General features: G+C 43.2%; 1 long non-coding RNA gene across 1 annotated transcript; it reads right to left on the bottom strand.

Annotated features, from left to right (window-relative positions):
• Positions 1–4783: 4783 nt before the first annotated feature.
• LOC107316232 (uncharacterized) lies at positions 4784–6929 on the bottom strand. The gene is made up of 3 exons (XR_001556245.3): positions 6803–6929; positions 6120–6246; positions 4784–4920 (listed from the first exon to the last, which is right to left on the bottom strand). It is a non-coding gene; the product is annotated as an uncharacterized LOC107316232 (long non-coding RNA).
• Between the last annotated feature and the right edge of the window lie 644 nt (positions 6930–7573).

The following is a 7573-nucleotide window of genomic DNA, read 5'->3' as shown; positions in this document are numbered from 1 at the left end:
ATTCCTTAGGATGTCAGGACTTACATAACACCAGTCCTTACATGACACCAGCCCAGCTTTTGCAACCACAGCCATCATGTCTTCCTTCAGAGCTCTTAGGTTACCCACTGCTGCCCATGCTCAGATCTGCAGCCACTTCACACCAGCATTGCAGCACTTAACTGCAACTGTTAATTGATGGAGCCCAATTAATGAGAGCACTCGGCCCTGTGGTTCCTGCCAGCCTGAGTTTTGTTACAGTGCCAGACAAAGGAATTGGAGGATGTTCTGGCTCCTATCACCTTACATGCAGGGAGTGCCCAAGCCCTGGGAGTATTACAGGTGGATTATCAGTGGGGCAGGGGGGCACTGACCTGGCTTCAGTGGGACTTGGCATCAGGGCTCAGACAGGAGACACCGCAAAGTAATCCAAGATGAAACAGCCTCTTTGGAATAAATTGTGCTTGAAAATCCCTTAAATAGTGACACTCAGTAAGTTGCTTTGTCTCCTATCCTTCCCCCTCTATCCTGCACTGCAAGTTTAATAAGACAAAACCCAAACCGTCGCAGCCTGGGCTAAGATTTAAGACTTTAAAATGTGAAGCACCTCATTATATCCATCCATTTCCAAGAAAAAGGGAAGATCACGGGCGTCACTTCAACGTCTTACCCGTGGTATTTGTTTGACTTCTCTTTCCTAAGTGCACTACTTGCTTTTTTTGGTGTGTGTGATGGAATCAAACACTTCTGAGCAGTACAGTATAAGAAGATGTATCGGTTTTCACATAAGGACTTTAAAAAGGAGAGCAGACTGTGCTTCGCTCTGTAGAAATAAAGAACTATTGTACAGTACAGCATACAACACTTGCAACATGGCCAATTGACTTCCTTCCTATTAATCAACTACTCTGTTTACCTTCTTATACAAACCATTTCAAAACCATTAAAACTAAGAGGATTAGCATCACATTTCTGGCAAAATGCACCTTAATTTCAGCAAATGCTACTTTCACTGTCTGAGGAAGTTAGAAAAAAGAAACCCTGAAAGCAATGGATTCTTTATTGTGGCAAATTCATGGAAACTGGTATAAATTATGTCTCCCATTAAAAATAGTGGGGAGAAAATGGGAGGGGGAAAGAATAGAATTCACTCAGTCTGGTGAGAAAGGATTGTGAAAAGATTAAATTACCAACAAAGAAAATAAAACCTAAAAGCAATCTTGAAACAAGTTAAATCCTGACAATGTGGATTAATTGTTCTTCACTGGTTGTTTATAAGTAATTCCTACTTTTGTAGCCTTTCTTAAGGAGCAGTTGGGAAGGTTTAACTTGGTTCATAGGTGGTACTGCAAGACATGAGCTCAAGACTCAGAGCTCCCCTTCCCCACAGTTTCCCTGGCAGTTTGTCTGGCAAAGAAGTCCTCCTGTGGTTCATTGCAACTGTTTCTTCTGGCTTTTAATTAAAAAAGGCTTGGCTTAAAAGGGATGAATTCACAGAGATCTTCATTAATAACAAGGATTAATAAGAATAATACACATTGTTAAGAGGGGAACTACTCAGTTATCCATGGGGTGCAGCCAAGGAGCCTACAAACAGGAGGGGAGTCAACTCTTTGCAGGGGTAGATAACAGCAGGGCAAAGGGAAACACCTTTCAGTTGAAGGAGGGAAGATTGATTTAGGCTGGATATAGATTTAGATATAAAGGTTGGCAGCCCGGCATGTGGCAAGGGTTGATGCTGGAGGATCCTTGAGTTCCCTTCCAACCTAAGCTGTTCTGTGATGCTATAATAGCATCATATTTGGGATGAGGCCTCAAGGTGCTTAACTTACCAGGCAGGCATTGCAGACCAGGTTCTGGAGTCTGATGGTGATGGCCCCTTCTATCAGACAAGATAAACGAGCCTCTATAAGTCTTGTCATATCATATTAGCTGGCATCAGGAAATTAAGATAAAACTTTCTGGCTGGCTTTGTATTGTTATAAATCTAAATGACAAAGCTCCTCATTTCTGGAAAAGAAAAAGACGAACTACTCCTGGACTCTCTTGCTGAACAGAGGATGCAAACTCACCAAACCTGTGGGTGCTGTCCTGTAGCTCCTAGAGCTCAGGGCAATATGCTTTAAACATAAATTGCTCTTCCTGAAAATAAACACATAAAACACAAAACCCACCAACCTCCTGCATGTGCCAATCAAGAATTCCCACGCTGGAACTCCTTCACAAAGTCCTGAGAAATAAATATTCTACCTACATTCAAGAGAATGTTCTACATTCTGTGATTCTGTGAAAGCTTCTGATGAGAAATAGATCTGGTTGTGGTCACAAGGCTTCCTGATCAGTGATGTGCAAAGCTCTTATGGAGAATGCATAGAGATAACCTTTTCACACCATGTTGGCTGCTTCTCACCATCAAGTTGACACAAGATCTTCTCAAGTATTTATTTTTCCACTGCAGTTAGAGTTGTGGAAATTCTAGATATACAACCGAGACAAATAACTGTGCATTCAGGCAGATGACAGCAAGAAAATCACACCACTGTTGCAATGCAAGCAGTGGTGCAGGTCCTGTCCCTCCACTCCAATCTGTCATGCATATGCATTAGGTCTGCTCTGGAGTGAAAATACGATGATCAAAGCACTATATTTTTCCAAGCACCATCTTATCTAAGTCTTAAAATTATTCCTATGCCTTTTGGAACTGCAAGCTCAGAGCTGGCTCTTCCCCTGTTTGCACAGCCACCAAGAAATAAGTGGGAATACCCATCCACCTGTCACATGGATCCACTTGCAAATGTAACTCTGTGTTTCTTCTGCAATGGAAGATGAGAACCAGAGGCCCAGTGCTGGGCTGTGCCTGATGGGCCTTACCTGGATAGCACTGCCCAAGCTGGCAGCTTCACCTCATTGCGCAGAACCAGCTGCCTGTGCATAGCAGGAGGGATGCCTTCAGCTCCATGAGGCACTCTGCACTGCAAAGCATTTTGCTGCAAGCAGGCAGTGAAGAAGATAAGGAACCCACCCTTCTTTTTGTCAAAAGAGTTAAAGGCCGTTAAGATCAGTCCCTTAAAGCTGGCTGAGAGAGAGAGCCATAATAGATTCAGCAAGATATACTGTATATTAAAAGGTTCCTGATTTTTTCCAAATGATAACCTGCTGAAGGAAATGATGTCCTCTGCCACAGTACCTGCTTGTCTAATTGCAAACCATGCAACCTTATCCCCCCAGAGATTTGGAGATAAAAAAACCCCACTGTCATCACCTCCACCCTCCCTGGCTCCACTCACTCTGCGCAGCAGGTAAGACAAGAAACAAGGACTGGCAGATTTAAATAGATAGGGTTCATTTGAGAAACCGGACAATTACAAACACCAGCACGGACACGCGTGCGGCAGGAATGTAACAAGTTAGTGACAGGAGGCTTTTCAATTGAGCACCAGGAAAATAAATAACAGATGTTACTCTGAAGAAACATGGTTGCAAGTCAGGCACCCGATGAAAGTGCCCGTCTGGATAGAGTTTTCAGCTGTATGGGGGGAAAACAAGGAGAATAGTCAAATGTCTACCTGGATAAAAACACATAACAGGTTGAGGGCTGCCCTTGCTAGCAACAACCGCTGCACATCACGGTTCTTGTAGCACAGCTACCTGTAGTCTGCTTGTGAATTTACAGCAAGATAGAGACGTCCTTGTGATACCCCCTTCTGGATTTGTCCTCTTGCTACTCAGAACTCACGTCCAAGATGGGGTCCTTCTGCAACAAAGCAAAGTTACCTCCTCCTTTGAAGCATCCCCCATTCTGTAAGTCAGAGAGAAAAATTCCACATTGCTTCTGTAGCCTCTTGCCAGTTTAATCCCACTGATGTTTATGGTAGGACTTGGGTGATGCTGCAGCCCAGGCAGCCATCAGAGGAGGTTACTGCAGTGTCAAGCTGGGGCAATAGACTTCAACTCTTTTCTAATTCTGAATGCATTCAGATTTTGCAGTGAAGATACAGCCTTATGGAGAAGCAACTAAAGCATAGGTTTAAGCCCTTTATTTGCCTTCCATAAAACACATAATAGAAGATCACAAACCCATCAGTCCAAGCTTCATGAACCAGAGGCTGAGACCAACATGATACAAGACATCCATTAACCCAGCACTCTATCATGAAGGCAATGCAGGACAATGTCACAGAACCACACACACATTTGTATATAAATATTATACAAATTTATATATTTATAAAATCACACAATATCCTGAGTTGGAAGGGACTCATGAGGAACTCTGAATCCAACTGAGTTCAGTTCAGGACATCCCAGTATCCAAACCCTATGTCTGAGAGCATTGTCACAATGCTCCCTGTGCTCTAGCAGCTCAAGGTTGCTCTCAGTGCCCCAGGCAGCCTGCTCCATGCCCACCACCCTCTTGTATGGAACCTTTTCTTAAGACCTGCCAGACCCACCCTCGAGGTAGCCCCATGCCATTCCCTCAGACCCTGCTGCTATAACAAGGCAGAAGAGATTCTTCTGCCCTTCTTCATTTCCCAGAGCAGCACTAAGCAGCTTGCTTGTCCCATTCCTTTGCAGGACCTGTGTATTGAAGTGTGATGGTGGCTGAATGGCCCCAGTTTATGAAGAATATTACTAGGTTTGTCCCCCACGTAGATCTGAGGAGCCCTACCTGGGGGCTGCATGCCCATCCTTCAGAGCAGTGTCTCAATTAACCCACTGAGGATGACAGTTAACAACTCACTCCATGGGGCAGCCCTCTGTGAAGATGTACAATGCACGTCCATGGAGAATGTCTTACCTGTCTGTGTTATAAATGTGACTACATCCATACGACTTGTTCCCGAGCTTGGCACTGTTATCAAACATATCATTTTGTTTTGTTGCTGCCTTGCAGAGTTAGGGTGGCTTTGTTTAAATATTTTCCCCTCTGGTTTTCCAGATCTGAAAGGCAGAAGTAAGAAGTAGAGACAAATGAGGAAGGAACTCAGTAGCAGCAGCCTGAGCTGCCTGCTGGGAACCCCATCACTGCAAAACAGGACAGCCTTGTGATTATAGAGTCAAAGAATGGCTTGGGAGGACCTTAAAGATCATCTAGCACCAACCCCTGCCATGGGCTGGCTGCTTCCCACCAGCTCAGGCTGCCCAGGGCCTATCCTTGGACATGGGCACCTCAACTCTCTGGGCTGCACTACCCTCTGAGTAAAGAGCTGCAGGGCCATAATCTATTCGGCCCCCCTCTATGGAGGGGGTTGGGGAGAGGTAATAAGAGGTGATGATCTGGCTGCCTACTGCAGGAGTGCATTAATTGAACAAATTTTTTATGGCTCTGGAAGTCTAAATGACTTTCCTGCCTCTAGGCTTTCTGCACAGTACTGTATATTCAGGTGAATGAAATATATGAGTTTGGCTGCAGGAACATTTAGCAAAACTAAAATCTTTAGCTAAATTTGCCACCCCTGACCCCCACACACATTTATTTGATTTCATTTCAGAAAATTATCCTTCTTTCTGGGCCTGATATTAGGTGAGAACAGAGGAGGCAGATAAAACTGGACAAGAAAAAAACTGGCATGTCTCCTTTCTCCCTCTGCTTCCCTGGATGGGCAAACACTTTACTAGAGAGAGAGAAACAGCAAACAGGAGCTTGGCTGTGTTGGGGAAACACTTGGTTAAGGGATGGCAGGAAACGCACCAAGCATCAGCTGTGCTGACATAGAGAGCTGGAACCTTCCTCCATTTACAACCCATGAACTACTGTATCAGATAAAAAGTATAACCAATCTGAGGTATTTTTCACCTATTCACCAGTGAAAAGAAAGACTAAATACAGACAAACTCTCCAGGTGTTGCCCAAGAAAAACAAAAGTCATGACTTCTCTAAAGGAAGGCCATGACTTAACCTAAAGGATGGGAGGGCAAGCAGTTCATGTTTGCAAACATATACCTCCCTCAGTGCCCTACAGACAAGTGGGCAGAGCCTATTTAGTATCATCTGAAAGTTCACTGAGATGAAAATAATGACAAAAATACTGTGACAAGATAAAGTACAGTGCTATAAAAATTCTCTACAGTGCTATAAAAATTAGATTCTTAGCAGAAAAGAGAATGAAGCGGTAATTTAGTAAAAGTGATGGATGAACCTCGGAAGGTCTGGAATTTCACTTCAGTGCAGTCAGTTCTTCAGATCTGAAGAGCGCAGGAAATTTGGGACCACAGTCACCAGCCATGATAACCAGTCTCCCCTGGTTTTTGACCCACCTGAAAACTCTAGGCAAAAAGAAGACAAGATTAAACTCTCTAGCTCCCAGCAGTAGTTAAATTAACCTTTATTCAGCCTAAGCTAACATCTCTTGTGGAATGAGAACATGTATTTCCACCAGGAAAAATGCAGAAGCTCACTGCAACATCTGGTAGAGTTAAGGAGAAATCACCTTATGAAGGTTATCTGACGTTGTACAAGTACAGCCAAAACCCACCTTTTAGTCTGGAGAGCAAGCTAAAAGTAAAAGAATAGTGTATAGTTTGATAGCAGTATGAGAGCCTAACATTAAACAATTCACTGTTCTTGGTAAGTAGAAACAATAGCCTTCATTTCAGGAAAGCTGCTGAACTTCAGAAGACAGACTGCTTTGCAAATAAAATATTTTTTCTTGTTGTGTTCACAACTAGAGAATAGATAGCTCTAGTTAAGAGAACGAACCCTGATCATCATGGGACTGGATGCTGCAAGCAGAAATAAAATGCAGCTCTACCAAGTAGCCTTAACAGAGACCTTACCTAGTAGGGCAATAGACTGGTTTCCAACAAGTAACCATATTCTTACCAGGCACTTTGTATGAGTTGAAGAGCATGAAGTACAGACTGCAGGGGTTGCACAAATGCGATGAAACTCATCTCCACAAGGCACTCCAGTAGTCTCATTTCTTAGCATCAAGTTTAGCTTTGAGATTAATTCTTGTAAGAATCAAGGAGAAAAAAAATTATTAAAAAAAAATAATAATTAAAAAAAATTTCGGAATAGTAACACAAGAAACACAATGACAAAGAAACTAGAGTAGAAAAAAAAATCACCAGAAAAAAGGAAAAGCACCTACCTGAATCAAAAGACCAAGGCTTAGAGGAAGAACCACAAAGAAAAGAGAACTCCACAGATCCATCCCCAGTGGCAGTCAGACCTTAAATGGGGTCTAAGGTGAAGCCAGGTTCCACCCCTTCTGGTCCCACACCTGAATTGCCTTCACCTGTGCTCTCAGGGCTGACTGGGTCCTTTCCCCAGGTGTTCAATCAATGGATCAGGCCGTGACTCAATGGTTCCCATACAGTTGTACACACCTGGCCACTGAGGGCCTTTCCAAGCTCACTGTGGATGTAAAATAGAGGGTTTAGACAACAGTGTGTAACAGATTATAAAGCCTGTAGAGCATAGCCCAAGTAACAACATTTTTCACACAGAGCCTTTACAATTAACAGCCAATTCTCAGGAGCATCCAAAAAGTGCTTTCTTCTTTTCTTTCTGTCTTCTTTTTTTATTCTTCTTTCCTTTTTTACTCCCATTTTTCTCTTCTTTCTTAAGCCAATGTTTTGTATTCTGCCT

Source organism: Coturnix japonica, chromosome 8, assembly GCF_054131305.1.
Source record: "Coturnix japonica strain WE chromosome 8, WE-NBRP24, whole genome shotgun sequence".
Classification (NCBI taxonomy): domain Eukaryota; kingdom Metazoa; phylum Chordata; class Aves; order Galliformes; family Phasianidae; genus Coturnix; species Coturnix japonica.
This window is presented reverse-complemented; position numbering and strand designations above follow the sequence as displayed.